Raw genomic sequence first — 14279 nt, 5'->3', positions numbered from 1 at the left:
CAGCCCATACCCTCTGTGGGCTCCGGGCCTAAAAATCCATTTCAGTTCTGTTAGTTCTGTGTCATTTACTAAATCACCAAGTCTTTCATTGGCATATTGTACATGAAGTACTTGGAATAAGAACGTGTGTTCATTCCCCATAGATATAGTATGTTTAGCCAATGCACTATATTCTTCTCCCCTTTTTGTGCAATATAGATTGTCTCTAATCCTGGTCTGTTTATTGGGTGGAAGGGTAGTGAAGAAGCACTGGATGAATTATGTACAGAATTAAACAACACTAATAATTTTCTACAATTTACTACCAAGAAGTCAAGGTTAGAAATCAACTTCTGGGATGTAGTAATGCAACAAAGCAGTGCAGGTACTGAAACCAGGATGTATAGAAAAGAATGCTATTAACCCTCTCATTTACATAGGGATAGCATGCACCCACCCCATATTTTCTCAAGTATAATAAAGGGACAAGCACTCAGATTCTTAAGAAATAAGAATATTAAGAAATGAGTTTACATGGCAGCGGTTTTATGAAAACATTTTATAATTATATGTTTTAGCATGTTATTGAACTTGTATTTTATGTTAAACTGATTCATTATATGAATGAACAATGGTTTTAAATATGTATGTACCTTTAAATATTTTGGAGGGAAACTGGTTTGTGTTGATTACGTATGGTATAAAACTGAGTCTTTTATTAAGTGTTATGATGTGTCTGAGGAAGTAATTTTTAGTGTGCCTGTCTCCATCATTGGGATTTTTTTCTGGTAGATATTTAAATATATATATATATATATATATACATACATATATGTATATATACACACACACATACATATACATACATATATATATATATATATATATATATATCTATATATATATACATACATACACACATATACACACACACACACACACACACACACACACACACACACTTCTACACACCCTGGCAAAATACAGAGGGGATGGAGGAAGGGAGCGGCTACTGCAGCAGTGTTCATTCGAATATCTACTGTTATGGTAAGTTCAGCTTATACAACTGTACTATGTTCTTCATATTGATCACTGGCTGCTGCAGTGACCTTTGCTATATGCATTGATTACCCTAGCTTAGTACATTTGAGAGGTGGAAGGAGACAGGTCCAGGAACCCCTGGAGAATGGTCCTAGTAAACGGTATAAAACAGACAGAGCTCAAAGGTAAAGGCAGGAAATGTAAAATCCAATGTAGAGAATAAAAGCAGTTCAACCATCCAACCACCACACGAAGGGATGCAAAAAAATTTTAATGAGGTAAGTGCTTTCACTACAACTGTAGCTTCATCAGACCACTGATAAAAAGTGCCAAACTGATAATAAATCAGCATTCACATAAAGCGTAACACACCCTCTTAAACATACATTACTATAAAATTAATTACTATACAATACAGTAGTAAAACTTAAAACCTATTAACTCACAAAACATAAAAACATTTAGATAAAAATATATATAAGCTACATTAAAACTAACGAGGCAGCTTCCTAGTCCTTAACAAGGTTAAACCAGGAAAAGTGTAATCTTTAAACCAAATTATCCAACGTAACTCTGTACATTCTGTCTTAGATTAAAGCCCCCCTCTTGCATTAATAGTCATAACCTCTAGGACTGTACAGTTAAGCTTATGTCCTGAACGTTGTTCAATAACATGTTTCGCTAACGCACTGCGCTCTTCCAATTTCCTAATATAATTAACATGTTCGAGTATCCTTTCCTTGAGACTATGATTCGTTTTACCAACATAGTAAGCTTGACAAAGGCAGTACTCAGCATAATAGATCACATGTTCAGTTTTACAGTCTGCATAAAAATTAAAATCAATACGATGTTTGGTGACAGGACAAACAATACATACGTACAAGCTGAACAGCCTCTACATGGAAAGGTACCTATATGTTCTGATGTAACAACATTACTAAGTGTTTTACAATTCTTATAGCACAGCTGGTGGTTAAGAGATCTGCTATTCCTGAACGCAAATTCGGTCTAGGACCTACTATCTGACTAATCTCTTCACTGGCTAGCAACACTGGCCAATACGGCCAATATTTCTTAATAGTATTACAGACGTCTGTTGTACCACCAGAATAAGTAAAAACTAATTATAGGTTATCCTGACATTGTCTAGCAGGACCAACATCGGAACATCATGTGCACCAAAGTAAGGTTTAGCAACAGTATCTCTATGTGACAACACAAACTCACTCATCCTCTTGACGTCAGACACAGAAGAGCCTCTAGAAACTAGCCGTTCTTCACCTGCAACAACAGCTTGTTTGGCTAATAAATCATTACTATGAAGACACATCTCTCTCTCAACAACTGTTCCTTAACAATATTCCCAGGAACATGTCTTGGATGCATACTTGACTTGTGCAATACATCATTCCTTTTACATTGTTTCCTAAGTATCTTACTTTCAAAACCTTGTCCAGCTTTATAAATAGCGACCTCTGGGAAATCAACAGACGAAAAAGAATAAGTACACTTAAATTCCAAATATGGTGCTGTGCAAATATTCTAAAAACTCAACAAACTATCTGTAGTACCTTTCCACAGAATAAATACATCGCCGTAAAAACGTCTGTAAAATACTAAGCTGTCCAAATATAAATTGATATTGTGTACAAACTCAAACTCCACTGGACAAGGACGGCATTTGCACTGCAGTTAGCACATGCCGTCTCCATCGCAACACCAACTTTTTTCAGATAAAAATCATCCTGAAATATAAAAACATTATTTTCTAGTATCAACTCCAGTAAAGAGCAAATCAGCATCACCCTATTGTTGCTAATACCACTCAGGCTTGTGAAAAACATCCTAACACTCTCAACTCCAGTACTATTGGGAATTACTGTAAATAACAAGTTGATATCCAAGGTAACAAAAAGCACTTCAGATAAATCATTTTGTTAATTTTGCCATGCATATAAATCATTTAAAAACACTTCGGTATATATAGGAACAGTAGGTATGTCATTAAGAAGAGGGCATAAAGACTTTTCAACAAAAATTGACAGTGGTTCTGTAATCCAGCCCTGGCTGGAGACTATAGGTCATATGGGGGGGTTATGCACATCTTTATGTATTTTCGGAAGCCCATATACAAGGATGTTCAACCAAGAAATAATCATGTAATTCCTTACTGATAAGGTCTGTCATTAAAAGATCATAAATATAAAATCCAACTTTCCTCATTATGCCATTAACTTAGTACTTATATATATCTTTAAATAGGTGGATTCGTCATTAAGCATAGCATGCATACATCTAACAATCTATACGATCTAAAGCAATGCCATCACCTTTATCTGCAGGTCTTATTTCCAGTGAATCAGCTTCTCATAAAGCTTTAAGAGCTAAATTCTCATCATATGTCAAGTTATAATATGAACATTAAAAATCATAGGACAAAGTCTGCCGTAATTCCTTCTCACAAAAAGTTACAAAATATACAAGTACCAAGTTAATGGTATAATAAGGAAAGCTGAATTTTATATCTGTGATCTTTTAATGACTAATGAATGGTTAAGTTTTCTTAATATTTTGCTGGATGTGGATGTCAAACTTCAGCTTATTATCGATAATGACGCCAAACAGTTTGGTGTGCTGTACTATTTCAATAGTTGTATTACCGGTCAAGTTTTATTTGAATTGCTCTATATCAGATAAGTCATTTTTGGGGTGAAAGAGGATGAGTTTGGTTTTCTTACGGTTAAGGAAAAGTTGTGCATTTGTTAGCCAGGTTTCAGTGGCAGTAAATGACTTTTGTGTGATGGAGAGTAACTCGGGAAGAGTGCAAGAGGTGCAAAGAATTGTAGAATCGTCAGCATATTGAATGAGAGTTCCAGGGTATGAGGAAGTATGTAGGTTGGTGAATATATTAAACAGTAGGGGAACATTGTGGGACACCTGTAGAGTTATGCAGAAAGGATGAAAGTTTGTTTGCCCATTTTATGTCTTGTTTCCTATCCTGCCAATAACTCTGAAACCATTGTATTATAGTATAAAAAAATGTAAGTTGGAAAGTGTCCAGAAGTAGGGGGTGAGAAACTGTGTCAAAGGCTTTAGACAGGTCTAGGAATACTGCATATACAGTTTCCTTTTTCTCTAGCCCTGTTCACAGTGTCTATAAAGGATATTAAGGCAGTGGATGTCTTACGGTGAGGGCAGAAGCCCTGCTGAGTTGGTATGAGTAGATTATTTTGGAGAAGGGACTGCATAAGCTGCTGGTGTATACATCTTTCACAAATTTTGGAGTTGGCAGACAAAATGGATATCGGACAGAAATTGGAAGGTTCTGTGGAGATACCTCCTTTGTGAATGGGGGTGATATGCAACATTTTCCATAAGCTGGGGAATACAAATCATCATACAGACCTATTGATTGGAATACTTATTGGGTGGGCGATGGATTCAGATGCTAGTTTAAGGTACTGGGATGGGAGATTTTCAGCTGAGGTTGAGCAGGATTTTAGTTTTAGCAGTAGCCTTTTACAGTAGCAGTACTCATGGGCTGCAATGAGAAAGTGAATGTGTTGTCTTTACTGACTATGTCTGTTATGTAGGGTAGGATCAGAACTATTTGTGGAGGTATTATAGGTGGTGGAGAGGGAGAGTCTGGTGCTAGAGTTATCTGTCAATAGGTCTTCTATAGATTCTATAAAGTGTTTTTTTTAAGTCTTCAGCTACTAGGGGTGAAGAGGCTTCTGGTGCTGAATTGTGTTCTTTATTTGTACCTGCGTTAAGTAAGGTCGGTACAGAATATCAGAATTTTTGGAGGTTGTTTTTGTGTTCATGCTGAAGTTGGGAATAATACATTTTCTTATCTTTATTCACTAACTTGTTCACGTTGTTAGAAAGTTGTTTGAAAAGGTTGAGATTTCTACGAGTTTTACTTTGCTTCCATGTGTTCCAGGCTATGTCTCTAGTTTTTACACTTCTTTTGTTAGCCATGGAGTTGTATACTTTTTTATTCTTTTTGTATGTACAGGAGCAACGCTAAAAGTATATGTAAGAATGTGGATGTGAAGTAGTTTACAGCTTTGTCAAGAGGAAGAATTTTTTTTAGAGGAGCCCAATTAATTTTGTTTTGTAGTTCATTAAATATTTGCTGACTGAATTTACATACATTTCTTTACAGTATGTTTGGGTTGGTGAATGTTGGTTCTGATGGCAAATGTTGGAAGATGGCCACTGAGGAAGTAGAGAGGGTGGGTTCCTGTGGTGGAAAGTAGGATGGATGTAATACTAGTATCCAGTCTAGTTTAGAACGCGGAGTGAAATTTTTATTATACCTAGTAGGGATTTTGATTTGTTGTGAAAAACCATAGAGGTTTACACTTTGGGTGAGTTAGATTCAATAGTTTGCCAGTCTATGTTGACGTCTCTAAGGACGACAGTCTTATGTTTGATTATATGGGAGGACCAGGACAGTATGTCTTCTAAAACTGGTATATTATGTCCTGGGGGAACACATACTACTATTTACATATCTGTTTTGTTTTAGGAAGGATATTAGCACATCAGTGTGAGAAAACTTGCGAGTTTCATTAGTGTAGGGTGTAATGCTGAGTGAGTTAGGATACAGCAGGGCTACCCCTCCACCTTTCTTTTTAGATCTGTCTAGTCTGGCGACTTCAAAATGGGGGGGTGTAACTTCACACTCTTTTATAGTAGGGTGTAACCATGCCTCTGTTAAGGCTAATATATCATGGTTATTTTGATCTATCCAAGCATGTAGTGGGGATATTCTGTTGCACAGACTTTGGAGATTTAGTGTTATAATGTTTAGGTTTCTGAGACAGGCATTATTGTATGGGTTAGAGACAGGTTCTGGGCTAGGGTGTATGTTTCTGCTTTGAAGCAGGAAGGAGATTAGGCATGAGTACAGTGAGTTGTATTTTTGTGTAAGGTGGATGGACAGGGGTATAGAGTAGGGTTTACTGTATGTTGTGGTAAAGTGTTTGGGCGCGGAATGATAGGGAAGAGAGTACAGAAATATTTGGGGAGATATGTCTGAGAAGTTACTTTGTTTAGATGGGTAATAAGTGGTATGTTTCTGAGGAGTAACAACGTGCAGGGGCTTGAGAAGATATTGCTGTTGCAGGGACTAGGATTATTAGTAAAGAGATACTAAAAGCATTACTAGTACTGACAGTAAGTTTGCAATGAGACTGCATGTGTGTAGTGAGGGAGAGTAGACTGACATATAGTAGAGGATGGTACTTATAAATCTATGTCAATTGCAAATGTATCTATACAGACAAATGTTTTTACTAATCCTGTAAATGGCAAGGAATTTAAACTCAGAGTTTATGGTAACTGTGACACTCAAAATCTAGTTTATCTTGCTGTATGTTGTCAGTGTAACACTTATTATGTCGGGAAGATGAATCAAAAGCTTAGAGAGAGAACAGAGATTCATATTTCAGAGATTAATAGGAAGATGATTACAAATGCACTGTTTAAACATACATTGGAGAAGCATGGAACCCATAGCTTTAAATTTATGATACCTAGTGTAATATATGATTCCTTGCGTGGTGGGAATATTGTACACACCACAGAAATGGAAGAATTTAATTGGATACTTAGTTTGAAGGCACACATATTTCCTGCTTTGAACGATACTCTCACTTTAAAACCTCTCTTGAGATAGTTACATAAACAGGTTTGAATTGTTATTTAATTGTGCATTGATGGCATTACATGACTTGGTTAATCTCTCTCTATATATACAGTGGTTTTCTTTGCTTTTTATATGCCTGATGAAGCCTTACTGGTAAAAGTATTTTTAATAGCAATTTTTCATTAAATATTTATCTCCGGTTGTGGTTCCATTTCTTTGTACTGTTTGATATTCAGAACCACTGGCAAATAAAATAAGGGACTCAGAAATTCAAGGATATAAGTGGTATGGTACTAAAAAAAAAAGTTGGATTTATTTTAGATCTTATTTTATAACTGATAAAACCAGAAAAGGATATTTCAGTGTTGTGGAGCATTCTGAGACAGTTTCAAGTCTTTTTGGGATGCAGAATTAATGAAGATAAAACAAAACTGATAGCCATAAACTATGTACCCACACAAGAATTAGTTCAGCAATGTCCGTATTTAAGGGATAAAAAGAAGTACTTAGGAGTATAAAATAAAAAGGATTCTGTTATGGGAGCTAAAGATATGTGAGAAGAGATTAAACAAAAGTTAATACAAAAACGGATTAATCTGAAGCTCTGTTTTATGGATATGGATAGCAAGATACAAGCAATGAAAATGTTTTAGTACCTTTAATTGTATATACAGGTCAGGCATATTTTTATCAACCAGAGGAGAAGTTGTTGATAGCAATTAATATAGAACTGAAGGATTTTATCTGAAGGGGAAGATGCAAGTGTTAAGTTGGATAAGCTGATCCTTCCAAAAGAACAACATAGTTTATTACCTGATTTGAAGGGGTATTTCAGAGCTACACAGCACAAGAAGAAATCTACACTTCAAAGTGGAAAGGAGTGATGATTAATCGAGCAGACACACAAGAAACAAGGAGAAACTAGGATTCTGGATGCAGGTCCTTAATTAAATAACAATAACCATACAGAATATTATATTCATAAAGTAGCAGAAAGTATTTTAAGAACTAAGCCAACATGGGGTTGCAGAAAGGAGATTTTGTAAATATGGATGACTGATTAGGGATTCAGACAATAGATTAGAGGGGGATGGAATTTACTGGAGAAAACTGGTAAAGGAACCAAGGTACTGGGAGCAAATATTTACACAGGGAAAGGTAACAGAATGGGAAGAGGCCAATAATTTATTTGGATGGCAGGCTAGAGACTGCCTTCCCTATCAAGGATTTATATCAGAGTATAGACAAAGAGAGAGAGAGAAATAGAGGATCTTAAGCAAAAGACCAGAACTGGTAGAGGTTTTAGCAGAATCTACAACAGAAGCTGCTGTTAAAAATGGTTAATTAGTAGGGCACATAAAATATTGCCGGATAACTATAAGAAGCAATCACAGGATAGATTGGGTTGGCTCATCAAAAGAGCTTGTAACTCAGATGCTCTTCTTGCATACTTCAAAGCAATCAGTAAAACTGTTTTCCATGTCAAAACTTCAAGTCAGCCAGATAAACTTGTTCAAATGGAGCAAGTGTTAGCTTCTAACACAAAATTAGCATCCCAAGGAGTTGTCACTGGTTTTCTTGGAGGTCTCTATTGCAAAACCCCTTTCAAAAACATTTTGACATGAGAATGCCTTGAAAGAAGAGGATCCATGGGCAGACACTATGAAATGGGTGATAAATGAATCTTGATGGAGGCATAAGAAAGACCAAAGGATAGTAACTCTCACAAATAATGTAAAACCAGATAAACACTAGCCCTGAATGGCTGTTGATTATGTTGTTGGCACCAAAGAGAAAACCTTTTCTATTTACTAATATACTATTTTCTAGTAGCAGGCTTTCTTGTATCAATTAGTACTTGCAGCACATCCTCAGTAAAGAGGTGTCTAAAGGGAAATAACATCCATCATCCAGGCAGTCAGTTGAAGCACCCCTGTTCTTATGTGAGTAGATTCATTCTATAAGGAAGCTTGTGATAATTGCCCTTGGCCATTTCCAAAAGAAAGGAGAACCACTGTTACCAGGGCCAGAAGAGAGTCAACTCAATGAATCTTCAGAAGTACCCTGGATAACAATGGAAAGGGTGGAAAAGCATACAGGAACATTCCTGTCCAAGGACAAGAAAAGGTATCTGCTTTCTAGGTCTCTATGTATGCTGACATGGAGCAGAATTTACCAACTGATTGTTCACAAGGATGCAAAGAGGTCTACTTGAGGAACTCCTCACAGATGAACAAATCCTGGAAGACCCCCTGATCTAATTTCCATTAATTGGGGTTTGCCTCTATCCTGCTCAGCTTGTCTGCCATACAATTTTGCTCTAGTGTGATGTAGGATGCCTGCAGAGTGAGACTGTACTGTGAAGCTGCAGACTAGCCATGTTAGCTTGGGATATAAAGGGACTAAGACCTGGTTCCCCCATGACTGATGATCTACCGCATGGCTATGGTATTGTCTGTAAAATGAATAGATCCAGGATACCAAAGCTGATTCACATAGTTGAGTTTCTTGATCAGGGCAAGCATCTCCTTTATATTTATGTGCTTGCATCTGTCCCTGGTGTCCCAAACACCTTGCACTTTTTTATCCCTCCTAAAACTGCTCCTCAAGCAAAGTCTAAGGTGTCTGTGGGGACAAACTGCCTTTGGAGAAGGACAGAAGCAGTGACCTGGATTTAGGGATATTTGTGGTCTGTGTGACAATTGGGGAGAGACAGGCGAAGGCTGCCAGCCTAGTCAAATAGAATTCGATATATAATGCTGGCAAATAAATGTAAAATACAGGCTTGTGTTTTTAAATGAAAGAAAACACTGTAAAATGTGAACTTCAAGATTGTTGCAATATGCCATCTGCTGTAAGGAAAACCAAGCCAAGTATTTCAAATGTGTCTTGTAAAGTTGAAAATATCTTATGAATCTCTAATGTTTTACAAGTCGGTTCCAGTGTGTCTGGATGAAGGTTTCATGGCCCATTGTTTTAAGGCTAAAGTTTATGACCAGAATTTAGATTTGGAAGGTGCTTTATTGCTCTAGTTTCTGCTATAATATACATGTGAAATGCCTTGTACTGTTGTAAGTTTCTGAGTAGGTGTTAGATTGCTAAATAATGCAGTTTGTGACCTGAGAACTCAGACCAGGTGTTAAGATGATGCAATATGAATACTGGGAAAACCTAAGTGTCAAAAATGATGCAATTTGGGAAGGGCCTTAGAGACATGTTTGTTAATGTTTAAATACTATTTCTCACAATAGACTGGGAGCATTTTGATCTTGATATCCAACTTATCAGCACTCTCCCTTGTGCTCACATGTAAATTTTAGCACTGTGATTTCTTGTAGGAATAGTTAAAGCTAGTAAAGATTAATTAGGTATTTTTCTTTGAAATCAGACCTGTCCTACTGTATTAGTTTAAGTTTCTGTGTGATCTCTGAACTCTTAGATCTCTCTGTGGCGTAGTAGTTTTGTCTTGTGTTTTAATTATTTATTATTAAATATTCTTAAAACCTTCTACCTGTGGCCGATTTGTGTAGAGATAAGCTCTAGAGTACATTGCATATTTATAGGGGTTATTGTAACAGGCCACTCTAAAGTAAGCCTTGACTGTTAGTCATACTACCATTGGGTAATAATATTGCACAGTAATAATATTGCACAGTAATAATTGGACACCATTTTAGGGGCCTTTTAGTAACTGATATTATTAACTGGGTGGTGGCAGTAATTATTACCGTATAGTCTGGATAAAGGGGCACAGCTAGAGAATCTGTGTCAGCCTTTCCCAGGAATGTCTGTGACGTTGTATAAATACTTATCTCAAAGTGCATGTGTTGTGTCAGTTACTTGGCAGGGACTTAAAGAACTGGTTGGACAGAAAGGGTACTGGAGGTTTTAGCTTGCCCAATTAGGCTGAGACCTGGACCCTATAGCTGTGCCAGTGGGGAGTCTTATTGGGGACCTGGTGAGCAAGGGAGCAACCAGCCCCAGACTGACTGTGATCTCTGTGTGCACTTAAAGGAAATTGTACATTACTGTGTGCATTAGTTATCCTTTTCTCTTCTATGAGACGACCTCCCTGGTGCTAGTGGTGAGGATTGAGGCTCCTTGATTGCTGGGCCAGGGCACGGTTGTCACAAGTGTTTGGCAGTGGTAGGATCTACTTCACATACTAATTGGCTTGTAGTGGTGTGGGGTAGAGCGAATTCCTGTAGCTTATGTACAGTGATCTCTAAAACAGCCATGCAGTGTATACTCAGAGTTCAGATCACAATTGTTTTATTTCTTTCGTTAGCTTAGTGTTAGTCAGGGTGAGCAGGCAGCATGTCAGCAGAAGAGTATGGAAAGCTGACAAGGAGCCAGCTAGTGGAGATGTGCCAGGCTAGGGGACTGGTGCACGGAAACCTGACTAAAGCAGATTTGATTGCAGCCTTGGTTACAGCTGCATCAGAAAACAGCAGCCTGGAGGACAATCAGACTGACAGTGGAGATGCAATATCCTCGGAGAATGGACAGCTCAACCTTTCTGCAGTGGACTTAAAAATCCAACTGGAGCTAGAGGGACTTGAGTTGGAGGCCAGGCGTATGGAACTAGAAGCAGCTGAGAGAATGAGGAGCCTAGAAGCTGAAGAACACGAACGGCAGAGAGGGAAATGCTGACTCATCACCAGAGTCATGGAGGTAATGAGGAAGGGAGTAACCGGACCCCAGAAGCACAAAAGGTCAGTAAATTTCTTCCACAGTTTAAAGAGGGGGATAATTTTGATAACTTCATTCATATGTTTGAGCGGGTATGTAAACAGTATGAAGTTGACCAAGGGCTCTGGGTACGGTTTCTGACCCCCCTTACTCCATGGTAAAGCCATAACTTCTTTAGCAAAAATGCATGACACTGACTGTTTTGATTATACTGCTGTAAAAAGACATTTATTAGAATGTTTTAAGCCAACACCTGAAATGTATAGGAAAAAAGTTTTGTGAGCATAGATGCAAGGCAGGTGAAAATGTATGTGAATATGTTGCTGAACTGAGCACTTACTTTCATAACTGGGTGAGTGAATGTCAGGTCACCACTTTTGAAGGGCTGGCAGACCTTTTGGTAAGGGAACAAGCCCTTAGCACTTTGCCTGAGGATCTGGTTAGCTAATAGACAGTGTGTTACTTCAGAGGAGTTGGGGAAGAAGGGAGACCTATACCTAGCAAGCAGGGCAGCCCTGCACAGGAAAGGGCCCCCCAATACTGCTCATGGGACTAAAAAAAAATCAATAAAAATCTTTCTCAACCTGAGAGAAGAAAAGTACAGTTGAGTAAAATCTTATCACAACAGTGGATGTCCTTCTCTTCACTGTTGCAGTATTCTTCACAATAGGGATCCCTGCCTAGGGCAACCCGATGTCCAGCTAGTATAACAAAGCCTTTAGGCTGTAATGGATATGCCATACATTACACATATGTTCCTTACTTAAGGCATAAGACATAAAGGTGATGTTCGGACGTACCATCCTCAGAAATGAAAAGCCCCAGTAGGAATGACAGCCTAAGGATATTATCAGGTAACAGGCACATCCGGAAGGAAAAAGGACCGGGGGGGAGGAGGGTGGGAGAGAATACTGCAACAGTGAAGACAAGGACATCTACTTTTATGTTAAGATTTTACACAACTGTACTATGTCCTTCCATATCACTGTTGCAGTATTCTTTAATACAGGGAGAGTACAATAGCTCACGAAGAAGACTGGGAGGAAGAAAGGCGAGCAGAGCCCTCTAGGAAGCCACTGAGAATGGCCCTGGCAAAACAAGCTCTGACCCTAGAAATCACATCCAACTTATAATGTTTGGTAAAGGTATGCACAGAAGTCAAGGTAGCTGCCTCAAGAATAGAATTGGTATTCAAACCCTTGAAAAAGCACCAGAAGAAGTCACAGCTCTAGCAGAATGAACCTTAACAGAAGAAGAAAAGTTATTCCCATGTAAAGAATAGCAAAAAGAGATGGCTTTAGATCTCCAAGAAGAAATGGTTTGTTTGGAAACAGCCAAAGCTAAAGACCTAGGATGAAAAGAAACAAAAAGCTGTTCAGATTTATGAAACGTTTTAGTCTTATCCAAATAATATCAGAGTTGTCTATGCAAATCCAAGTTGTGCAAAACCTTCTCATTAGCAGATTATGGTGAAGGGAAAAAAGTTGTCAAATGAACAGACTAAGATAAAACTCATTAACCACCTTGGGCATAAAAGGAGGATCAGTACGAAGGGACACCCTGTCCTTATGAAAAACTAAAAAAGGAGAAAACACATAAGAGCTTGCAGCTCAGACACCCATCTGGCAGAAATTATGACCAAAGGGAGAACAGTGTTCCAAGAACAATGCTGCAAGGAAGCCGAAGCCCGAGTCAATTTTTCTAAAACAAAATGAAGATCCCAGGAAGGGGAAACAGGCTTCCTGGGAGGCCTAATGTAAAGAGCTCCTGAACAGCCTGACAGATAAAAGCCAAAACATATCTGGTCATGTGTATTTGATAGTTCACAGCCCTAAAGGCCAGAGAAGTATACACCTTCTGACCCAGACTCTTCATGGTTCTGCTGTCCTTGTCAGAGGGAAGCAATTTTGTAGAAGGCAACAATTTGGAGCGTTTAATCAGAAGCAACTGATATCACATCAGGGTTAACTGAGGGGCACAAATAAAGAAACTTACAATCATCAGGCACTTTATAAAACCTATCAGGTTTTTTGGGAGCAGGGGTCTAGGAATCGGGAGCCTAAGAAGCAGTGGAAAATGCATCCAGCTAGGCAGCAAGAACAGGAAGAACAGCAGATGGCCTAGGGAGAATCCATTTGTAGAAGTTTATAGTACCTCTTCTGAGCATCAGACACCTGAGCACAGTCCCATTTGAAAAACTCCATCACTCTGGAAACGGTGTCACCAAAAGAAATCTCCTCAAAAGGAGAATCGTGACTGACAGATTATTGTTCATTGTTCTAAGGAAGAAGAGTCTAAGGGAGAAGGAATCTTAGAAGAACAAATCAGAGATTCTTCATCAGAATCTACATCATCCTCAGGAGGAATCCAGCTCCCAAGGCCTTTTAAGGGGGGTTAGAAGACCAAGGAGGAGCAGGAACAGAAACTCCCTGTGGAGGCTTTAGACCCATAAGGGCATCAAAAAGGCCTTGACTGAAGTTTTGCCATTCACTTGGAGGATCTTTAAGAGCAGGAGGAATGCGCTTAGTTTTTCTATTCTTTTTCTGAAAGGAAAGTCAGCCTTAAACACCTTAGGAGCCTCCGACTCCCGATGGCATTCTATTATTGTAGTTGGAATCTCTTCCCTTACTAATACCTGAGGAACACCCCTAGGTCCTTCTGTAATTATCAGCAGCAGTTCACCCTGTACATCTGAGGCGAACATCTGCAAGGCCTCTATGGATGTGTCTGAAGTCAGATCCATGCTGGTATCCGAAGCAGTTACGGTAGAGGAATCAGATAAGGAAACCTATGATCCACCGAGCTTTCACTAGCCTCAAAAGAGACATCCAGCAGGGGCAGTACAGCTGAAGAATCTGACACAGCTTTCTTGATCTTTTTCTTCACAGAAGGTTGACCTTCGGGCCAG

The sequence above is a fragment of the Protopterus annectens genome, chromosome 3.part1 (assembly GCF_019279795.1).
Source record: "Protopterus annectens isolate FY-2018-M chromosome 3.part1, PAN1.0, whole genome shotgun sequence".
NCBI lineage: Eukaryota > Metazoa > Chordata > Ceratodontiformes > Protopteridae > Protopterus > Protopterus annectens.
Note: the sequence above shows the minus strand (reverse complement) of the source record.